Raw genomic sequence first — 23,135 nt, forward strand, 5'->3', positions numbered from 1 at the left:
TGCAAGTGTGGTTGGTGTGTGTGTCCTAGTATATATATGTGTGTGTGTGAGGGTGTAGAGGAAAAAAATCCCCAACTCTCTTTCTCTCCTCCCGATCTCTCTCTCTCTCGGCTTCTCTCGTTCTCTCTCTCTCTCACACTCGAACACCCCAAAATACCTCGAACCCACCTCAATCCGCCGCAAAGTTCTCGCATTCAAGTGTTCTAGAGCTTGGAAATTCGTGGGTTTGAGCTCGGAGAGGAGTATTCGGATGATTCGAAGTTTTCGGAGCTAGGGCTTGCTTGGTTGGGCTTGGATTTCGTTCTTCGACTTCGAGGTAGGGATTTCTCACAACTATTATATGTTTATGTGTTGATTTGGTGTTTGAATCGCACCCTAGATCATTGGTTTTGTTGTTGGAATTGTTCTGGTGAAATCTGAAAATCGTGCACTGAAAACCCAAGTCCTATCGGTAGGAGTTTTGGCCCTACCGGTAGAAACGCTGTCCAGCAGAGTCATTTTCGTGAAATTGTGGTCTCCTACCGGTAGGAAAATATGTCCTACCGGTAGGAAATGAAAAATTCAGCATTTTGGCAAAACTTCGGAAGGGCATAACTTTTTCATCCGAACTTCGTTTTGGGTAAATTTTATACCGAAATTCATGTGCCGGAAGTCTACTTTCCAATGGTGGTGGTCTCACATCCTAATTCTTAACCAATAAGATTTGGTAGCCAAAATAAGATAGATATGTTCGTAGATGTTGGAAAATCCTTTTCCTTAGAATCGTTTGGGTGAGACATGGATATTCTTAGGTTCTCCTAAGTACTTAATTGAGTGGTTTGACGAGGCTAGTGGTATACTAGGCTTTATGGTGGTCGTTGGGTTCCGTATGAGTCTTATGACACCGAAACGAGGGTTTAGAGAATATAAGGAATATAGGTGGGCGAAGGTTATATGTGTTGACATACGATGTGAAAAACGAACACGTAGAACACTCTTTTGAGTTAAACAACGCTAGGCATGGACACGTGAGACATTTCTTTGTGTTTGATATGTGGTATACCTCTTGCGTAACTTATACGATTTTACGAGTTGCAAGGTGAAAATCTATGAATCGTTGTGAGAGAATATCCTTTGATATGTGAATGCTTATATGAAGAATGAATGGTGTAATGATTATGAGTTGAATGAAGTCGGATTATCCTTATTACTATTACAACTACTACCTCTTGTGAATAAGTCTTCGTTGTGAAATCATTACATGTGATTGAGATGAATGGTTGAGTGGTGAGGTGTGTTGGAGGAATTGTGGTACGGTGACTTATGCTACGTGATGTGATTTAGTTCCTTTAGTGAGGAAGGTATTTGTAGGGAGTAGCGGGACTCCATAAATAGCCCGGAAGGAGCACTTGTTTACGCCATGTGATGTGGGATTGCAACGGTGATATATATATGAGTAAACGTAAGGGTTTATTTGATGAATATACGAGAGAAGTGATTGGTTGCTGAGACAACACCATAGAGTCATGTATCAACAGGTCTTTTTCTTTAAACATGTGACGTTATGACTAAAGCGAAGTCGAGGAGCGGATAGAGTATTCGGAATAGGGTGTTATGGTTAGCCTATAGTCTTGATGTATAGTCACGGAACTTCATTTATGTCGTCGATATTGGGACAATCACTAATCATGTTTTGTTTCTACTTTGAGATACCTTACCTTGTCTCCGTTATTCATTCTACCTGTCATCCCATTTGCATATAATGGTTGTGTAGATTTCTCTGCTGGGCTAGTGTAGCTCAACCTATCATTTTTCAGGTATGAACCCGGAGCAGTAACATAGAGCGAAGTGCATGCATTCAAGTGATATTCTCGAAAGAGGTGGTAAAAGAGACCTATGGACATTTTGATAAAATGCATTTTTTTGGGAATGTAATGGAACCTATTTTTTTTTTATGATGTAATATATTCAAACTCTTGGAGTTGGATCTGTAATTTAATGATTAGGACATGGTGAAATCTTTTGGTGTATTATGTAAGATATCGTGAGGAGTTTTATTTACAAAAAAACTATCTTTATTTATGTTAAAAATCGAGGGCATGACAACTTGGTATCAGAGCATAATTTTAGAATACCTTGAGACCGTGGGGAGACTTTGAGTCTCATGGGTTCAAAAAAAAAATTTATTGCATTTTGACATGACTTGTGTGCTACTGAGTGATTGACATGCATCCAACTAGGTGGCATTGCAATTATATTACCGTATATTGGCATAGAGTTATTAGACTGGATTGGTGGAGTTGGAGATTCGAAGTTTATCCGTTTGTTGATGATCTTTTCATTATTTCTTTGTAGTGAGATGCCTCCGAGACCTGAGAATAGACGAGGTAGGATTGGGAATTCGAGAATGGGGGCAGGACAAAATCAACTTGCTAGGGATATTGTAGCGGCACTTGCGGCAGCTAATCTTTTGCAACCACCTCCTAGGGATAACGCGGACAGTCGGGCCATAGTAGCCATGAGAGAATTTAGCCGTAGAAATCCACCTCAGTTTGATGGGGAGAGTAGCGATCCCCTTGTGGCCGACCATTGGCTTTCACAAATTCGTAAGATCTTCAATGCCCTTAAGATTACGGAGGACGACCTACGGGTGAGTATAGTAGCTTGTCAACTTATCGGTGAGGCGAACGAGTGGTGGGAATCTGTTTTAGGAGTAAGGAGAGATGCTAGGAGGGCGGCTGGAGTTGCAAATCAGGAAATTGAGCCGGTTGAGGAAAGTTTGACATGGGCTAAATTTGAGACACTTTTTGAAAACCAATATTTTCCAGAGTCGTATCGCGAACAGCTTAGAAACCAATTCGAAAGGTTAGATCAAGGTGACATGACCGTTTCAGAATATGCCACTAGGTTCCAAAACTTGTCCCGTTTTGCGCCAGAGTTAGTTGCAACCGATGGTAGGAAATGTAGGCGTTTTGAGAAAGGGTTATGTCTGTCTATCAAGAAGTTTGTGGTAGGTCAACGAATTGAAAGGTTTTCTGACATTATCGAGTGTGCTAGAAGCATTGAGTATACGGAGGAAATACCAGAGGAGGCGAAAGTGCGGGAGTCGAGGAAACAAACCATTAGCAAGAACATATCTATAGAAACATCTGGGAGCCAAGGCAGGAAGAGACAAAGAGATCAATTTTGGTCCACCTCGGGCCAGCATAGTTCAGAACCACCTAATCTTTCCAGAACGTCAGGAGTTCCGTCGGGATCAACAATTGTGTGTTATCGATGCCGCCAGTCGGGCCATCGTGCAGTAGACTGTCCTCAGGAGAAGGAATATCATGGTCAGAGACCACCTCGGGTTTGCTATCGGTGTCGTCATCCGGGGCACTTAGAGGTAGATTGTCCACAATCGACAAGCAGAGGGAGCGTACAAAGACCCACGGGGTCGGGTCATGCGTTTTATACCGCGTTGCAAGGTAAAGTGAATTTATATGTTATGTTGAGATTACTTATGCATATACAAAGTGCTTATTTGCCAAATGATTGTTATTATGAAGTGTAAGGTCTATTCTAGTGTTGGATAGCATTGCGGAGTTGTCTCTATGAACTTGTCTGATAAAATCTAAGTGTTATGACAACTAGACTAGTGGGATGAAAATACTCAAGATTGATAAAATGAATAGAAATCGTGTAAGGTCTTGTGGGATTGAAATGAACTAAATTACTATTGGGCCTCGTAGAGCCACGAGTTATGAAGTATTGGGCACTATGTGAGCCCGTGGTTGTGTAGGGTACTGTATGAACTCGTGGTGAGATAGGGCACTGTGTGAGCCTGTGGTATCTGGGCACTCTGTGAACTCGTAGTGTATAGGGCACTGTGTGAGCCCGTGGTTGTATTGGGTACTATGTGAACCCGTGATGGTATTGGGCACTGTGTGAGCCTGTGGTATTTTGGGCACTATGTGAGCCTATTGTCGTGTAGGGCACTGTGTGAGCCCGTAGTGTGTTGGGTACTATGTGAGCCCGTACTATATTGGGTACTGTGTGAACCCATTGTATTGGGCACTATGTGAGCCCGTGGTCGTATTGGGTACTGTGTGAGCCCGTTGATGCGTAGATGTGTTCGATGATGTGTAAACCATTAATTCGTACAGTGGGTTTGCAACTGGTTAGTCTATTATGGTAATTGTATATGAAATCGGTTGCTGTTTAGTTTTAATCTACATGCTTGACTTGTAATGTAAGCTTAGCGTGTGGAATTTGCTTTTGGAACACGATACTGGATAGATGATGATGTGCGTATAGGTACTTGCTACGTGTTAAATAGATGATCGATAGGAAGTGTTTGAATGGGGTGACCCAAAGCTCGTAGTTAGATGTAACGTTACGTGATGCTTGAAATCTCTAATCTTAACTCCTTATTTTGTTATACCTTATGATTTGATGATTTTTTTTGCATGCCTTTCACTTTATAGATTATGGTCTTATTGAGATTTTCAATAGCCTAATTAATCCTTCGTGAGATATTGAATAAGTAAGACTACATGGATGTTGTGGACATATGCCGAACATGAATTGAATTCTTTACTTGGAGCGCCGCGTAAATATAGTGAAATGTGTGGAGTGGTGGGTCTTGGTTTAGAAAGTTGTTACACTTACGGATGTACATATTTTGAACTCAAAAATTTTCGGAAAGGGATAATGCTTGGTGAAAATTGAATCTTTGCATAGTTCATTTTCAAAATTATAACGGTATAGATCATTTTCAAAAATGATAACGGTATAGACTTGGAGTCGGCTACATCATAGTCCATTTCCATGTTGACAAAATTGTCATTATTTTCAAATGACCAAGTGCGCTGTTCGTAATAAATTGTTGATAATGTCGTTCCGAAATGAACATTTCCTTTCAAATTCTATAGAATTTTGTCACACATGGGCATGTTTCAATGGTTTGGCAACTACTTGAACAAGAGTTTTCAAGGAGGGGGCAAAATTTTCATCAAAACTAACACTTCACCATGGCTTTGGAAAATATAAGTTGGAAATTCATGATCATTTTTAGTTTAGACTTCATCGTGTTGGACACTTTAACAACTACTCGGCATTTGTCTTTTGAGGGAATTTGTCTTGAGTTAGTATTAAGAACTATTAGAGTTCTACTTGTGCGAGTCTTAATAATTTGAGTAAGTCGGGGAGTAAAGAAATGAGGTGAAAGGAGAAATGTATGAAAGTTGATTTCCCTGTAAGCGTGCGCGAAGAATCTAGTAAATCTTGGGATGGATGAGTTAATCTTAGAACTTTTCGATTACGTATTGCTTGACAAGATTGTTGAATTACAACGTTATGAAATTCTCCTTTGTGTTTGGACACGGTCCATGGAACCAAAATTGGTTAGTCGGAAGTAATGAGAATGGATATGGTTTGTGAGACTGGAATTAGTTGGTAACATGACTATGATTTGTATGAATACGACAACTTCGTGATTTGACGTGTATGAACATCGGAACTTGGCAATTGTTTAGTAAGAAGCTAAGCTAGTTAGTTGTGGCATTATAGAGTTTTCTACTTTTCTTGCATTTTGGACACGGAAGTGGCGGATACGAAGCGTTGTGTGATGAACACGGCCCTTAGGACAAGAAATCCATTGATGGTGTGCTTTCATTTATTCTATGCAAATTTCGGGACGAAATTTCTTTAAGGAGGGTAGGATGTAGAGACCCGTATTTTCAACAAAAAAAAAATCGTTTAAAGGTTTTATTAATGTTAGACTATCGAGTAAATGTGAAATTTGTTGAATTTATTTGATTTGGGGTCAATGTGATAGGATTAAAAATGGAGGGAGTGCAAGTGTGGTTGGTGTGTGTGTCCTAGTATATATATGTGTGTGTGTGAGGGTGTAGAGGAAAAAAATCCCCAACTCTCTTTCTCTCCTCCCGATCTCTCTCTCTCGGCTTCTCTCGTTCTCTCTCTCTCTCACACTCGAACACCCCAAAATACCTCGAACCCACCTCAATCCGCCGCAAAGTTCTCGCATTCAAGTGTTCTAGAGCTTGGAAATTCGTGGGTTTGAGCTCGGAGAGGAGTATTCGGATGATTCGAAGTTTTCGGAGCTAGGGCTTGCTTGGTTGGGCTTGGATTTCGTTCTTCGACTTCGAGGTAGGGATTTCTCACAACTATTATATGTTTATGTGTTGATTTGGTATTTGAATCGCACCCTAGATCATTGGTTTTGTTGTTGGAATTGTTCTGGTGAAATCTGAAAATCGTGCACTGAAAACCCAAGTCCTACCGTTGGGAGTTTTGGCCCTACCGGTAGAAACGCTGTCCAGCAGAGTCATTTTCGTGAAATTGTGGTCTCCTACCGGTAGGAAAATATGTCCTACCGGTAGGAAATGAAAAATTCAGCATTTTGGCAAAACTTCGGAAGGGCATAACTTTTTCATCCGAACTTCGTTTTGGGTAAATTTTATACCGAAATTCATGTGCCGGAAGTCTACTTTCCAATGGTGGTGGTCTCACATCCTAATTCTTAATCAATAAGATTTGGTAGCCAAAATAAGATAGATATGTTCGTAGATGTTGGAAAATCCTTTTCCTTAGAATCGTTTGGGTGAGACATGGATATTCTTAGGTTCTCCTAAGTACTTAATTGAGTGGTTTGACGAGGCTAGTGGTATACTAGGCTTTATGGTGGTCGTTGGGTTCCGTATGAGTCTTATGACACCGAAACGAGGGTTTAGAGAATATAAGGAATATAGGTGGGCGAAGGTTATATGTGTTGACATACGATGTGAAAAACGAACACGTAGAACACTCTTTTGAGTTAAACAACGCTAGGCGTGGACACGTGAGACATTTATTTGTGTTTAATATGTGGTATACCTCTTGCGTAACTTATACGATTTTACGAGTTGCAAGGTGAAAATCTATGAATCGTTGTGAGAGAATATCCTTTGATATGTGAATGCTTATATGAAGAATGAATGGTGTAATGATTATGAGTTGAATGAAGTCGGATTATCCTTATTACTATTACAACTACTACCTCTTGTGAATAAGTCTTCGTTGTGAAATCATTATATGTGATTGAGATGAATGGTTGAGTGGTGAGGTGTGTTGGAGGAATTGTGGTACGGTGACTTATGCTACGTGATGTGATTTAGTTCCTTTAGTGAGGAAGGTATTTGTAGGGAGTAGCGGGACTCCATAAATAGCCCGGAAGGAGCACTTGTTTACGCCATGTGATGTGGGATTGCAACGGTGATATATATATGAGTAAACGTAAGGGTTTATTTGATGAATATACGAGAGAAGTGATTGGTTGCTGAGACAACACCATAGAGTCATGTATCAACAGGTCTTTTTCTTTAAACATGTGACGTTATGACTAAAGCGAAGTCGAGGAGCGGATAGAGTATTCGGAATAGGGTGTTATGGTTAGCCTATAGTCTTGATGTATAGTCACGGAACTTCATTTATGTCGTCGATATTGGGACAATCACTAATCATGTTTTGTTTCTACTTTGAGATACCTTACCTTGTCTCCGTTATTCATTCTACCTGTCATCCCATTTGCATATAATGGTTGTGTAGATTTCTCTGCTGGGCTAGTGTAGCTCAACCTATCATTTTTCAGGTATGAACCCGGAGCAGTAACATAGAGCGAAGTGCATGCATTCAAGTGATATTCTCGAAAGAGGTGGTAAAAGAGACCTATGGACATTTTGATAAAATGCATTTTTTTGGGAATGTAATGGAACCTTTTTTTTTTTTATGATGTAATATATTCAAACTCTTGGAGTTGGATCTGTAATTTAATGATTAGGACATGGTGAAATCTTTTGGGGTATTATGTAAGATATCGTGAGGAGTTTTATTTACAAAAAAACTATCTTTATTTATGTTAAAAATCGAGGGCGTGACAGGCCATATGCAAATTCTCTTCATATTCAAGTGCTGATTTTATAAGGAGATAAAAAAACAAAAAATCCATCTAAATACTCTTATGATCAGACTAACTTGTGATCGATCACCTTTGACCTTTCCCTGTTCAACATCATACGGGATTATTATATTTATCAAAAGAACTAAAATCACAAAATCAGCTAATTAATTGAATATAATATCAATTTATGTTTGAGCCATAGTATTTTCGATTTTATTAGTTGCCCTTTTCCTTTCTCTGAAGTGAAAGAAGGGACTTTAGGAGAGAGGCTAAGGGGTAAGTAGGTGCCATATGAATTTCTGAAATTTTTAGAAAAGAGAGAAAAAGACTGTATTGTTCCTTTTTTTTTTTTAACTCAAAAAGAAAAGAAAAGAGAGAGACAGTATTGTACTATATGAGGGGTTATTTAGTGTTTCTGGAGCAATGCTCCTCGCCAATCAAGATACACCACGTGTTATTTTGTCTGATATGCTCAAAAAATTATTCTTTCTTGATAGCAATTTCTAGTATCTGCAAGATAGTATCTGTAAGAAACCCATTATTTTCTTTATAATGAATTTGCTACCAACCAATGGTGGGTTTGGGGCCACACCAACGAGAACAAACCTCAGCCATACTAAGGAATTGCAAGCGATATTCAACCACTCTAATTATGGGGGTTAATCGAGCCAAATAAGTCAAGCAAAATATTGTTCAGGCTTGGCTTGATTCCATATTACATGTGCTCAAGCTTGATTCGAGCTTGAAAACTTTCTGAGACTAATTGTTCAAGTTTGGCTCGAGCTTGAAGTTTTGTGTTCGTGATACGCTTGGCTTGACTCGTAAAAGATACAAGCCAATCTCGAGCTTTCAAATATTAGCTTAAGCTCATAAAGTTTCGAGCTTTCAAGCTTGAGTTTAAGCTGAAGCTTATTAAGTTCCAAAATAAAATGGGCAAATTTAAAGCCATAAAGAAGAAAATTAGCATCATTAATCTAGGTCAAAAAAACTCATAAATATAAAATTTAGTTGCTAGCTACATTTATTAAATTAAAAACCATCAACCCTTAAATTTTCATCTCACATAAGAGATTTTCTATTGGGATGCTATATTACTGCAAAACTGGTAAAAATATCTATATAAAATGCCGACACAGATGTCAGATTGTGGGATATTTATTATTCTACCCCTATCTTTGTAATATTTACAGAATGACCTTTGTGTTGACGATCCTATCAAGCCAAACACCTATATGTTCAAGCTTGGCTTGAGTTCCAATGGTGGATCTAGGATTAGGACTCCAGTAGGGGGATTGGGTGGGGGGGGGGGGGAGGGGGGGGTCTGAATTCCAATGGCGGATCTAGGATTAGGACTCCAGGGGGGCCTTAATAGACAAAATAATGTTGCCTTATAAGATCAAATATGAAAATATTTCAAAATGGTAACTGACGCTTTGTAGAAATTACAACTATTTCGTAGAACAATCAGGTAATACGGACAATTTATTTAAGTTGAGACTATGATTCAATTGACGTGCCTTTAGGCACGGGCATCCGCTAGTAACCTTACATAACACTTGAAATATATCTATCGCACCCATATTAGTACTACAGTCATGCGTAATTGAATCTTTTGGTTCCCAAAAGACACCAAAATGCAAAACAATGCAACGTCCACTCCCGCCGCTCCTAAACGAAGCAACGTTCTGAACATTCTTCCCGTTTGGGAGGAAGTTAATTATGGTACACAGAATGTACCATATGTCTAAATTATGACAATTTGTGATTTTCATTTTGTCAATTTTTGGGTTTCTAATGTATATTTATGATGCTAATTACGACTTCTACTTTAAAATTAACTTGTTGAATAGATCATTAGCAGGTTATCCATAATTAAAAAATATTATTATTATGTAACTTCAATTATTTGTACCAGAATGCATAATACTTATACCCCAACCAAATATATGTGTACAAACCACAAATTAAATAATGATACCCACAATTGTTATAAGAACACCATAAATTGTCATTATCTTACCACAATGGGTCGTATCAAAAATTATTTGATAGGTATGATATTCCGTAACAAAAACAAAATATGTCGTACCGGAATCAATAATTGCTATGCCTAAACAAAATACATGTGTAAAAAACCACAATTGTTATGACAACACCAAAAATTATCATTTTCTTACCACAACGTGTCGTATCAAAAGAATACAAGTGTAAAATGCCACAAATTACATAATATAACCACAATTGAATATAACCACAATTGTTATGACAACACCAAAAATTAACGTTTTCTTACCACAACATGTTGTACCAAAATAATCGATCAAAGTATTCCGTAAGAAGACCAAAATATGTCGTACCACAGTCAACAATAGTTATACCCAAGCAAAATACCAGTGTAAAATATCATAAATTAAATAACATAACCACGATTTTTATGACAATACCATAAGTTGAAGTTTTCTTACCACAATGTGTCGTACAAAAAACGTCAATCAAAATATTATGTAATGAGACTAAAATATGTCATACCACCATCAATAATTGTTATATCTAAGCAAAATGCATGTCTAAAATATTGTAAATCAAATAACATGACCATGATTTTTATGACAACACCTTAAATTGACGTTTGCCTACCACAACGTGTTGTGCCAAAAGAAATTCATCCAAATATTCCATAGCAAGACTAGAATATATTGTACCATAATCAAGAATAGTTATACGTAACAAAATAAATGTGTAGAATATCGTAACACAATTAAATAATATGTAAAATTCTGAATTTTAAAATTATAGTCACGTGATCCGAATAGAAACTCGACACTCTAATTTAATTCTAATTGTAAGTTAGGCTACGCGAAGTGTATCGTGATCCGAATGAATATGTGAATTCTGATTTAATTTTGTAAACACTAAGGGACAATTGAGTTACATCTGATCCATGGTACGAGTTATTCTATGTTAGGATTTTTTCTTCAAAATCGAACAACGCTACAATGATCCTCATATTTTTATTTGTTTATGTCGAAATTATGAGAATTTTTGGAGACCGGAATTTGTACGCAAACGGACCAAAATAGTGACGATCAGATGCGAAGCACCACGTGGTGCAATGCGGTGCTTTGGGGTGGCATGTGGCATGCATGGGTGAAATGGGTGCTGATTCAACTTTGGAATCCACCGAAGTATATATACTCATGTATAAGGATATTATATGAGTTAATTACTCTTAGTAATTAGGATATCAACCCCACCCTTGTTTTCTTCCACCGTTTATACAAAGTGAGAGAGAGTGAGTGAGTGAGAGCGAGCGGGAGGAGAAGGAGGCGGCCTTTTTTCTCCTTTAAGGTCTGGTCCAACCATGGCCATCACTGTTCAACATCAATTTCTTTTGGGAAGTCAAGGAAACTTAACCGGTATCAATTCAATGGAGTAGTTCGCACGCGTGATGAGCTAGACGCTACTTTTTGGTGAGTTGCGCATACCTTAGTTACATGTATTTTCTGAAATTGTGAAATTGTGGAATGAGATGCCATTGCTTGATTTTGCTGGAAAATATGAAATTTGAACTTCCTACTTGGTTTAATTGGTGTTAATGCATGCGATGGCTGGTTTATAAATCTTTTGAGTTTCAGTTAAATTAGACCATGGCAATTTGTTTTGGAAACTTAATTTTACTGGTTGCTAGTACATACTCGTGATAATATGATTCATTTGAACGGTGTGCCGAGCGATAGGAGACGGGTAAAGATACTTGTGGCGTGAAGTAATATGGTAGGAGATGCAGCCATGCATCACCAGGTAATGATATCTTACCACTCTCCAATGGGGTCGCTCTCCAACCGACTGGCAATAAATACCGTTGAATGCTATTATCGCTCAAAAGTGCAAAAGTTGAAAGAAAAATGAAATGAAAAGGTCCATCTCTTAGACCAAAAAAATGAGCTTACGGGCTAAAATGCATGTACTGGATGTTCAAAGAAATATTTGGATTGTTGCTTTGAATTGTTTTATAATGTGGGGTATTTCCATGGTCAAACTTGTAACTTTAGTATACGTTTCTCATCCGAGCTTCGGCTTATGAAAACATTTTTCCAATTTTTCAGGTTAAGGTAGATTGCAAGTTGTGGTTGAACGAGGTGTTAGAATAACCGTGGAGAATCGTGTATTGTTTAATGGTTTGTAACTATTATACTTATACACTTAGAAGCTCTGGATATATTATCTTATTAATTCTACGCTTCCGCATACTTGAATTCTATTGTTTAAAATGACGCCGATGTTAGAAATCCCTAAACTAGAATATGAGCAGGCCTTCAGTGGCTTAACACCCGCTTAGCCGGTCACGACTTCCAGGGTCGGTTTTGGGTCGTGATAGAAGTGGTATCAGAGCATTAGTTTACGGATTTCCTTAAAAAAATCCAGAGCTTTAGGGGTCGCCTACACTGTTTGAGCACACAACTTTATGTGTCTTATGTGCTTATCTTTCTATCTTTAACGTAACCTCATCTTTACAAATGATGGCCTAAGTTTGACCGTGGTTGATGGAGAATTATTATCTTGGGTACTACAAGAAACGAAGCTAGTTAAGAAGAAAGATCCTAAAGGGAGATACCATCTGTGAATCTTTGGTCATGACATATTTTGATTTAAATTAGCAACCTAATATTTAAATGAGTAAATCAACCGTGATAACTTGTAGTTGGAAAGTAACCAAGAATAGTTATGAGAAAACCCTTGTGGACACTAAAGTAGCATCATGCCTTGCCTTGATACTTATTCTAGACTCAACACTTTACATTGGAGAAGGCTCTTGTGAATATGGGTAATGAGAACTGTTAAAATGTAGTCAAAAATTACATAAAAAGCAAGGAATAGATTGTGTGAAATTATAAGATGTGGATCCTATAAAGGAGTCAGCATTAAGGCGTTATTATGTGGATCTTAGAAAGCAGTCAGCTTTAAGGCGTTATTTGTATTTAACGGAAGGTATGAGATAGGATGTTAAATTCCCATATGAGATGACTTGCGTAAATTATATCTCCAAAATATATCATAAAAAGAGAGAAGAAATGACTTGAAAAAAAAGAAGTAATTAGAGTGCGCAATGGAAGCGTAGGTATTGAGTGTACCTCTCCCAAGAATCTAGAGCTACAAGATCACACACATTATAGATGAAGCCTATTTGCTTTGCTCATTGTGTCATCTGTCAACATTGTTAGTAAGTCCTCTTGACATAAGATATTTTTGTTCGATCTTTTTGATGATATACAATATTTCTCTTGATTGATGAGTCTCATTTGTTTCATTGGCTTCACCTCCTCCTTTGGGTTCTTGTGACCAAACATGAATTTGGTGAGCACATTTTGAGTCAGCGTTGCCTATTTCTTAGCATCATTTACTCTGTTGAATTTCTTATTATTGAACATGGACCAAATGAATCTAGATCGTATTCATTGCCTTTACCTTTTTGAAAATAATTGTCTCTACTATTGTCTGTCCTTTCGAAATGAGATAGGAGAATTGTCCCATTGATCCTTTGAACTCCAATAACTATTTGCAGCTCTCACATTGCAAGATGAAAGCTATCACTCTCTGATTGTCCTATATAGCCCTTGAGCACTATTTATTATTCTTCAGATTATATTTGTGCCTTTATCAGATGACTAATCTTGGATATTTGGTTTGAAATGTGTTCGGCCGATGCAGTTTCATGAAAAATATCTAGACTGGTCATTGAATTATTCCCTACAATACTATTTCCGATTTCCTTTGGGACTCTATTGTGAAACTTTGAATCTATTGCTTCATGTGATATTCTTTTGAAGTCTATGGTGAAACTTTGATTCAATTAGTCCTTGTGGTCTTCTTTTGAGCCTTTGTACAATTTTGTTTCGGTAGCTTCTTGTGAATTCTAATGGTGAAATCTCAGAAATTCTTTTGTTTTGCCCTCTTCATGTATTCTAAGATGTGCATATGAGTACCTTGATTAATTCCTAGACTCTTTGCAATTCTCTTTTCAGCTCCTTTCAAACTCTTTTGTGAACCTGATTTCATTCGGCATATGTGGGTTCAGTGTATGTACAAATCAAAAAAATTGATCATGCTTTTCTTCCATGCCCCTCACTTCTGAACCCTATTCGTGTTCTAACAAAGTCCAAGTGCAAATCCAAAGTAAGAAATTTGTTGCAAACAAGCTGAGAACTTTCTTGATTTCAAACTTTGGGGCATGCTCATATTTATGCTTGATGCTCCATCTGATAAATTTAAAAATATCTTCTCTGTTGTCATTGTACTCCGTTTAACTTGCCCATGTCCGCTATGAATACCCTCTTTCTCCTTGAATTCTTGGCTTTTATGAAAATCAGTGCTTGATTCGTCGATTTCTTAAACTTTTCATATGAGTGATTGAGTGGAAAATTGGTAGATTGCAGGAAAAGGACGAGGCTCTAGTTATCAATGACGATAGAGTTTTGTATTTTTCTCTACTCGCTGGATAAAATTAGAAGTTCCAAGATTTCTCTTAGAGAGTATGTTGCTATCAAAGGTGGAAAAAGAAATGTACAAAGCTTTGGATATAGACACATGAAAAAGACTCTAAAAGCTAAAGCAGGGAGATGCGACAGCACCAATCCTCACTCTTTCAGATGAAACAAAAAGATTTGGGCTTAATGACGATAAGTCATGATAAATCATAGGAAGCACACCGATGAAGAAAAAGAAAGTATTCACCTAGATGTGATGATAGTTCAAGCCACGATAGAAAAAAATAATATTCCTTGCAATAAGTATTAGATGTAACTTTTTGCTTAAAAGACTAACTACTCTCTACCTCAACCTTTTGAACTCCATGTCCAAGTAATCGTACGAATATTGATATCTAAATTCTGAGTTTAGATTTGAAAATTTTCCATCACTTATGAGCGAATGATTCTGAGTCCAGAAGACTTGATCGATGCAAGTTCGTTCGACAATTTTCAAGTCAAAGGGAGCATCGACTATCAACGGAGTTCACCTACGTCAATAGCAATTATAAGCCACATGTTCTTCAAAGCTTTATACGGGAAGTGTTATAGAATCTAGATATGCCTCGCTTAGAGCAACGATGGAAAGGGGACAACGTACCAGGAACAAGTCAAGCGAATTTGGAAATGATGCGTGCCAAACGTGACAAACGTGTTGAACCAGGCAACTAGCAGCTGATCAAGATATAAGAAAATTGACTATTCGCAAAAGAGGGGGAAAAATGCTACTCAAGCATTGGGAAGACGCATTGCTTATTCGATTATTATCAACTATATACAAGTTTGGAGGACCAAACTTCCTAAGGTGGGGAGAAATGTAAAATCCTGAATTTTAAAATTCTAGTCACGTGATCCGAATAGGAACTCGACACTCTAATTTAATTCTAATAGTAAGTTAGGTTACGCGAAGTGTATCGTGATCCGAATGAATGAGTGAATTCTGATTTAATTTTGTAAATACTAAGGGACAATTGAGTTACATCTGATACACGGTACGAGTTATTCTATGTTAGGATTTTTCCTTGAAAATTGAACAACGCTACGATGATCCTCATATTTTTATTTGTTTATGTTGAAATTATGAGAATTTTTGGATACTAGAATTTGTACGCAAACGGACCAAAATAGCGATGATCGGGCGCGACGCGCCATGCGGTGCTTTGTGGTGGCATGTGGCATGCATGGGTGAAATGGGTGCTGATTCAACTTTGGAATCCACCGAAGTATATATACTTATGTATAAGGATATTATATGAGTTAATTACTCTTAGTAATTAGGATATCAACCCCACCCTTGTTTTCTTCCACCGTTTATACAGAGAGAGAGAGAGAGAGTGAGTGAGAAAGAGCGCGAGGAGAAGGAGGCGGTCATTTTTCTCCTTTAAGGTCTGGTCCAGCCATGGCCATCAGGCCCATCACCGTTCAATATCAATTTCTTTTCGGAAGTCAAGGAAACTTAACCGGTATCCATTCAATGGAGTAGTTCACACGCGTGATGAGCTAGATGCTACTTTTTTGTGAGTTGCGCATATCTTAGTTACATGTATTTTCTGAAATTTTGGAATGAGATGCCATTGCTTGATTTTGCTGGAAAATATGGAATTTGAACTTCCTACTTGGTTTAATAGGTGTTAATGCATGCAATGGCTGGTTTATAAATCTTTTGAGTTTCAGTTAAATTAGACCATATATGGCAATTTGTTTTGGAAACTTAATTTTACTGGTTGCTAGTACATACTCGTAATATTATGATTCATTCAAACGGTGTCCCAAGCGATAGGGGACGGGTAAAGATATTAGTGGCGTGAAGTAATAAGGTAGGAGATGCAGCCAGGCATCACCGGATAATGATATCTTACCACTCTCCAATGGGGTCGCTCCCCAACCGACTGGCAATAAATACCGTTGAATGCTATTATCGCTCAAAAAGGCAAAAGTTGAAAGAAAAATGAAATGAAAAGGTCCATCTCTTGGACCAAAACAATGAGCTTACGGGCTAAAATGCATGTACTGGATGTTCAAAGAAATATTTGGATTGTTGCTTTGAACTGTTTTATAATGTGGGGTATTTCCACGGTCAAATTTGTAACTTTAGTATACGTTTCTCACCCGAGCTTCGGCTTATGAAAACCTTTTTCCAATTTTTCAAGTTAAGGTAGATTGCAAGTTGTGGCTGAACGAGGTGTTAGAATAATCTTGGAGAATCGTGTATTGTTTAATGGTTTGTAACTATTAGAAGCTCTGGATATATTATCTTATTTATTCTACGCTTCCGCATACTTGAATTCTATTGTTTAAAATGGCGCTGATGTTAGAAATCCCTAAACTAGAATATGAGCAGACCTTCAGTGTCTTAACACCCGCTTGGCCGGTCACGACTTCCAGGGTCGATTTTGGGTCATGACATAATATAACCACAATTGTTATAAGAAAATCATAAATCGACGTTATCTGTTCACAACGTGGTTTAGCCCAAAAATGGGCCCCACGTACGATGAAGTATTATATAATTAATAGTCTTTAGAAGTACAATTTCTCAACTATGTAACAGTGGTAAGGTATTGGAGTTTGGACATTTGCCTACAAAATCATGGGTTCAAGTTCCACGCATTTCATTTACCTTCTTCTTCCTTGTTTTTTTTTTTTTTTGAAAAAAATGACTCATCATCAAATTTTACATATTGAGATTCCAACCCAGCTGAAAAACAAGTTTCGGTGGTAAGGCTACATCCAACTATAGAAGAGACTAGGTCATTCTAAATGTTGTTAGCGAGTATATTTTTAGAATGACTGATCAGAACTGTTAGAATATCAAGTCATACGTGTAAAGACCCGTAAATTTCTTTATTTAATTTTAATGTTCGTAATTGAGAAAAAGGGTGAAAATGACGTAAATGTGAATGTGGTGGTTAAATGTGCAAAAACGTGAAAAATATGGGTGTTAGTGTATATTGTGCATGTGTGTATATGTGTGTGCCAGGGGAAAATTTTCCCATTTTCCTCCTCCTCTCTCTCTCTCTCTCTCTCTCTCTCTCTCTCTCCCACACTCCCACAACCAAAAACTCATCTCCAAACCCAAAACCCACAACAATCAACCTCAACACCACCTTCTATTTGCATATTCAGGCTCGTATCGCGTTGGATAGAGCTCGGTTTGGTGTATTTGGCTCGGTTTGGATTCTAGAAGCTAGGGCTTGCTCAATCTCTTTGATTTCGGTTTGGATGCTCGAGGTAGGGAACTCTACCTCTCTTTATATGTTTTATGAGTAGTTTGATGCTTGAAATTGTGCTTGTAATGTTGTATTTGGGTTTGGATTGAAATCTGTCGAACTATGAGAATCGCCTGAAATTTCCAGGTTCCTACCAGTAGAACTTCTTCTCTACCTGTAGAACTAGCCTCCTACCGGTAGAAAACATGTGTGCCCGAGTTGTGTCCTTTCTGACTTCATTTTACACCGGTATAACCATTTCTCTACCAGTAGAACTTTAGTGTTTTTTCAAAAATCGATTTGATGACTCTTCTGGATTGGATTTGAACCGGTAGAACTTCTCACCTACCAGTAGAGCTTCTTTGTTTTCCGAAAAACTTCATACTCCATGTAGAGACCCGTAAATTCATTTTATAATTTTATTGTTTTATAAATGAAATAGTGATGGATTAATGAGAATATTAGAGTTGGGGGTCAAAGTGTGAGAAGTTGAAAGCCATGGGTGTTTGTGTGATTTGTGCATGTGTGTGTCGTGTATACCAGGAAAATATTTTTCTTCTTTTTCCATTTTTCATCTCTCGGCTCTCTCTCCATTTTTCCTCCAAGTCTCTCAAAAAAACTCATCCAATCACTCAAAACCCACAACAATCACTCTCAACTCCATCATCAATTTGTGTATTTGGGCTCGTATTGCGCTAAATAGAGCCCGGTTTGGTGTGTTTTTGCTTGGTTTGGGATTCCAGAAGCTAGGGCTTGCACAATCTTCTTGATTTCGGTTTGGATACTTGAGGTAGGGAATTCTACCTCTCTTTATATGTTATTTGAGTTCTCCTATGTCTTGTTTGAGTATTTCCATGCTTTGTTTGAGCTTGTGTTGATTGTTGTTTGGTTTGGATCAAAATCTGTCATTTGATGAAAAATCGCCAAATTCCGTATTCCTACCGGTAGGATATTTTCCTCTACCGGTAGAACTTTGTTACCGTAAAAATGTGTGCTTACTGTTTTGAATTTGTACCGGTAGGACTTATTCCCTACCGGTAGGATTATTAATTTTTTTCCCACCTACCGGTAGTAATTTTCTTTCTACCGGTAGAACTCTTACCAGCTGAAACTTTGTACCCACAGTTTACAATCCCTACCGGTAGCTCCATGTTCCCTACCGGTAGACCACCGGTGAAAAGCAAAATCCTCCTGTACCGTTCTACTTTTTCTTTTCCAAGCCTAAAGGCCTTTCCAGGGGATTCAATGATTAGTTTATTATATATGATGATGGCATGGACAATCATGCATGGTACCATGATCATTGAGACATCCAACTTGGATTTGTCCGAAAATGTAATTTCCTTTTTTTTAAAATGTTAAGGATGAGCTTCGATGCACAATGTTTTACGAACGGTACACTTGAACTTGCAAATGACGCGCGAACATTCAGGGCCCATCGACGGGTGGGTGCCTGGCAGGAGATATCAGGGTCCCATAATTAGCCTGGCAGGAGCTAATGCTCAAAATAATTACTCAAGGCCTAACCTTCAAGGTGGGTGCTTGGCACGGGATATCAGGGTCCCAAAATTAGCCTGGCAGGAGCTTCGGCTCAGACACACAAACGACATGACATGTTGAGACATGAATTGAACGGGTGTGATTTATGGGTTGAATAAAAGAAAAATTGGAGATTTTGGGACACTTGTTCATGAAAATTGTGCTTCCTCCGTTGTCTTGTGATCTTTTATCATTCGTTCATTCGTCTCGCTCATTTGCATATAGAGTTTGCGTAGACTTTTCTACTGGGCTAGTGTAGCTCAAGCCTTATATTATTTTCAGGTGCTAGCCCGGGACCATAGCTCGCATTGCTTGGCGTGCTTGGAGTGTGGACGTTATTTTTGAAAGCTAACCGAAGGAGTTACTTATTCATCTTTGTAAACTTATTTTGAAAGATGTATTTGTAACTTAAATTGTAATTCTTTTGACTCGGAATAGTGTAACCACTAATTCCTTTTGAACTTCGCTACTTATGATAATTTGGGGCCGTCGAGCCAATGTTGTAATATTTTGGAACCTTTTGGACTTGGAAGCGTAATTAAGGGAATGAGAACACAGTGATCTTCTGGGTACCGTACGGGTATTTGTGAGTATTTTTATTATGTAAATCACTTATAATTATGTTTAAAATCGAGTACGTGACACTCCATGTTCCAAGGTCGTGGTCCATCTCATGGGGTTATTATATGCTTGTTCTTGGGTTTAAGAATAATTTCTCATGCTTTAACACTTGGTACCCAAATGTTTGGACATATGAGATTTAACAGAGCTTTGAAATGAAAGTTATGGAACGATAAATATGAGCCTCTCGCATGCTGAAATCCGAACGATACACTTGAGCATGTGATCAACGCGCGAACAATCAGGGCCCATCGACGGGTGGGTGCCTGGCAGGGGATATTGGGATCCCATAATTGGCCCGGTAGGAGCTTCGGCTCAGACACATAAATGATATGAGATGTTGTGACACGAATAGAATGAACAAGACTTAAGAGTATGTCGAGAAGAATGATCGGTGATAGTTGGACACTTTGATCATGATAAGTTGTGCTTGCATCCGTGGTCGTTTGGTTTCTATCATTTGTTCTTCCGTATTGCTCTTTTACATATAGAATTTGCGTAGACTTTTCTACTGGGCTAGTGTAGCTCAAGTCTTATATCATTTTCAAGTGCTAACCCGGATCATTAGCTTGCATGACTAGAATACTTGGAGTGTGGACATACCCCTTTTTGAAAACTAACCAAAGGAGTTATCTATTCATCTTTGTAAATTTCTTTTGAAAAATGTATTTGTAATTTAAAGTTGTAATTCTTTTGACTAAGGAACATTTGTAAACTCTTAACTCTCTTGATACTTGATACTAATGTCAATTTGGGGCCGTTGAGCCAATGATGTAATATTTTTGGAACTACTGGACTTTGAAATGCAAACTACGGAAATGGAAATGTTGAACTCTTTTGAGCATCATACGGATTAATATGAGGATTTTTATTACGAAAATCATTGATATTTATGTTGAAGATCGATGGCGTGACAATACGATATTCAACATTGTCACCAAAATCAGTGATTATCAGATATCGACAACTGTATAATTGAAATTTTTTTGATGTATCCAAATACAATAAAGTCTATAATGCACCACCCAAGCCCCATCTAAGAAATTTTTTTTCCTCTTAGAACCGTCTATCTTTTACATAATATGAATAGATAATATATATGTACCAAGAATGAAATTGATCACTTATCGTTAGACACTTAGTCAGACGAAAATATCCCTTTATTATTGAATTCGCGTGCCGATGAAAGGGTTTTCGAACCCGATCTAGCCAAAAATTGACATGGATTATTTAATCAACAAACATAACAAAATCAATAATTTTGATTGTCATTATTGTGTCCCGATTGCAAGTCTATCGTACATTCAACTACAGCAGAGAAATTGGTTTCATATAAAGTATATTGAATGTACAAAATCTAAATGTTTTTTTTGAAGGACAAATTCTAAATGTTGTTACCGAGTATATTCATATAATGATCTATCAAAACCTTTAGGATGTGAAGTTCTACAATATTCAACATTGTCACCAAAATTAGAAATCATGGGATATCGACAAATATGTAACCGAATGACATTTAACGTGTCCGAATGCATTAAAGTGTATCGTTGATTGTTGTACGATATATTTTAGTCTTGCTACGAAATATTTGGATTAATTTCTTTTGGTACGACATGTTGTGGTAAGCAAATGTCAATTTTTGGTGCCGTCATAAAAATTATGGTTATGTTATATAATTTGTGGTCAATTTTTGGAGAGAGAGAGGGAGAGAGAGTCAGGGAGGAGAGAACAACCAGTTACTTGCTAAGCTTTTTTTTCATTTTATTAATTGATTTAATAAATGGGTGGTCCGGATTCATTTTTAAATCCAAGGACTTAAAATTATGGTGCTTACAGTACACCCCCTAATAAGGGGTGTGTACCGTAGGACTTCCCGCGTGCTTGACATAAACGAAGCAGTAAATAAATTAAGGAAAAATATCAAAATAGCACATAACCTTTCACACAAATTACGCATAGGCACTTGACCTTTTAATATTATCAAAAAAATACCTGACTTATTTAAAAACCCATCAATTTTTCACCCGCAGTTAACTTTCCATCCAAAAATAGACGGAAATTCTGAAATGGCCTACACCTAGCCATTTGGAGGGAAACCAATATACATTTTAGGGGAAAAACACATTACTAAACTGATTTCTCCCGCCAAAATCCACCTGTGGGGCCATAGAATTCCAATAACAACTATTTTTACTTTTTTGTATTATTTTTAGTTTTGTGGAACTACTTTTTGTGAAGCTGCATCTGTAATGTTATGATTATGCAGTAGACAGTATTTATGATTTTTTGTTTTAATGTGTTTTGAAAACTTGGCTAGTTTGGACTTGGATGAATGTAATATGTAGTAAACTGATACTAGTGTTTTGGATGGGCATGTGGTCCATAAACTGATTATGGTAGTAAGTTGGTACTGCTATTTTGAATGGGCATTTGGTCTATAAACTGATTATGGTATTAACGTGTTATTGTAATGGTTTGTTACGGAAGTAATACTTATAAGACTTCATCTTGGTTATTGTAACTGTTTGTTTTTGTTGAATTGGTTATTGCACATTTTAGGGATCAAATTTGTGTGCCATTTTTTTTAGCAGAGCTTGAGATGGTGTGAGGCAAATGAAGGAGAATAAAGAGACGTTTGAGAATTTTGGGACATCCCCATTCCACTTAACTTTTTCTATAACTTTTAGTTTTGTTCTTATTTGAAATTTTTTTCGTGTTTTTTAATTTTGCTCCTCACTTTTTTGGTTTTCTGATTCGTCTCGTCAAAATGAATTGAAAAGGTTAAAATATTATATATTTACCCAACTATTTTGGGAAATAGTCAATTTTTTTAACTTAAAAGTGGTTATTTCCTAAAATATTTGGGTAAAAATATATATATACTTTTCCGATTCGTCTTGTCGAGACGAATCAATAAGTCACAAAAGGTTTGTTCAAAACTAACAAACACGAAAAAAGAAAAGAAAAACAAAAATAAAAATTATAGAAATCAGTAGAGTAATGTGTTTTTCCCTCAAAATATATATTGGTTTCCCTCTAAAATGCCCAGGTGTAGGCCATTTCAGCATTTTCGTATGTTTTTAGATGGAAAGTTAACGGCGGGTAAAAAATTTATGAATTTTTGAAAGGTCAGATGCATATGCGTGATTGTGTGAAAGGTCAGGTGCTATTTTGAAATTTTTTCATAAAGGCTGCTTATTTTGTCACTCTTTTATTTGTTAATGTCACTCCTCTACAATTGTACTTTTGGTACAAAAATACACTAACGTTAATAAAAAATGGAGTGAAAATCATTTCCATAAGTTAATACACCGTAATGTTTCT

At 37.3% G+C, this 23,135-nt stretch overlaps 1 protein-coding gene and 1 pseudogene across 1 annotated transcript in view; both read left to right on the plus strand.

Moving 5' to 3' along the window:
• Positions 1–23,135, plus strand: part of LOC131330030 (probable LRR receptor-like serine/threonine-protein kinase At3g47570) — an 80,168-nt gene that overhangs the window by 54,544 nt on the left and 2,489 nt on the right. The gene's annotated exons all lie outside the window — the stretch shown is intronic.
• The window catches only part of LOC131328569 (probable LRR receptor-like serine/threonine-protein kinase At3g47570), a 49,283-nt pseudogene that overhangs the window by 18,544 nt on the left and 7,604 nt on the right, over positions 1–23,135 (plus strand).

Source organism: Rhododendron vialii, chromosome 6a (assembly GCF_030253575.1).
Source record: "Rhododendron vialii isolate Sample 1 chromosome 6a, ASM3025357v1".
Lineage (NCBI taxonomy): Eukaryota > Viridiplantae > Streptophyta > Magnoliopsida > Ericales > Ericaceae > Rhododendron > Rhododendron vialii.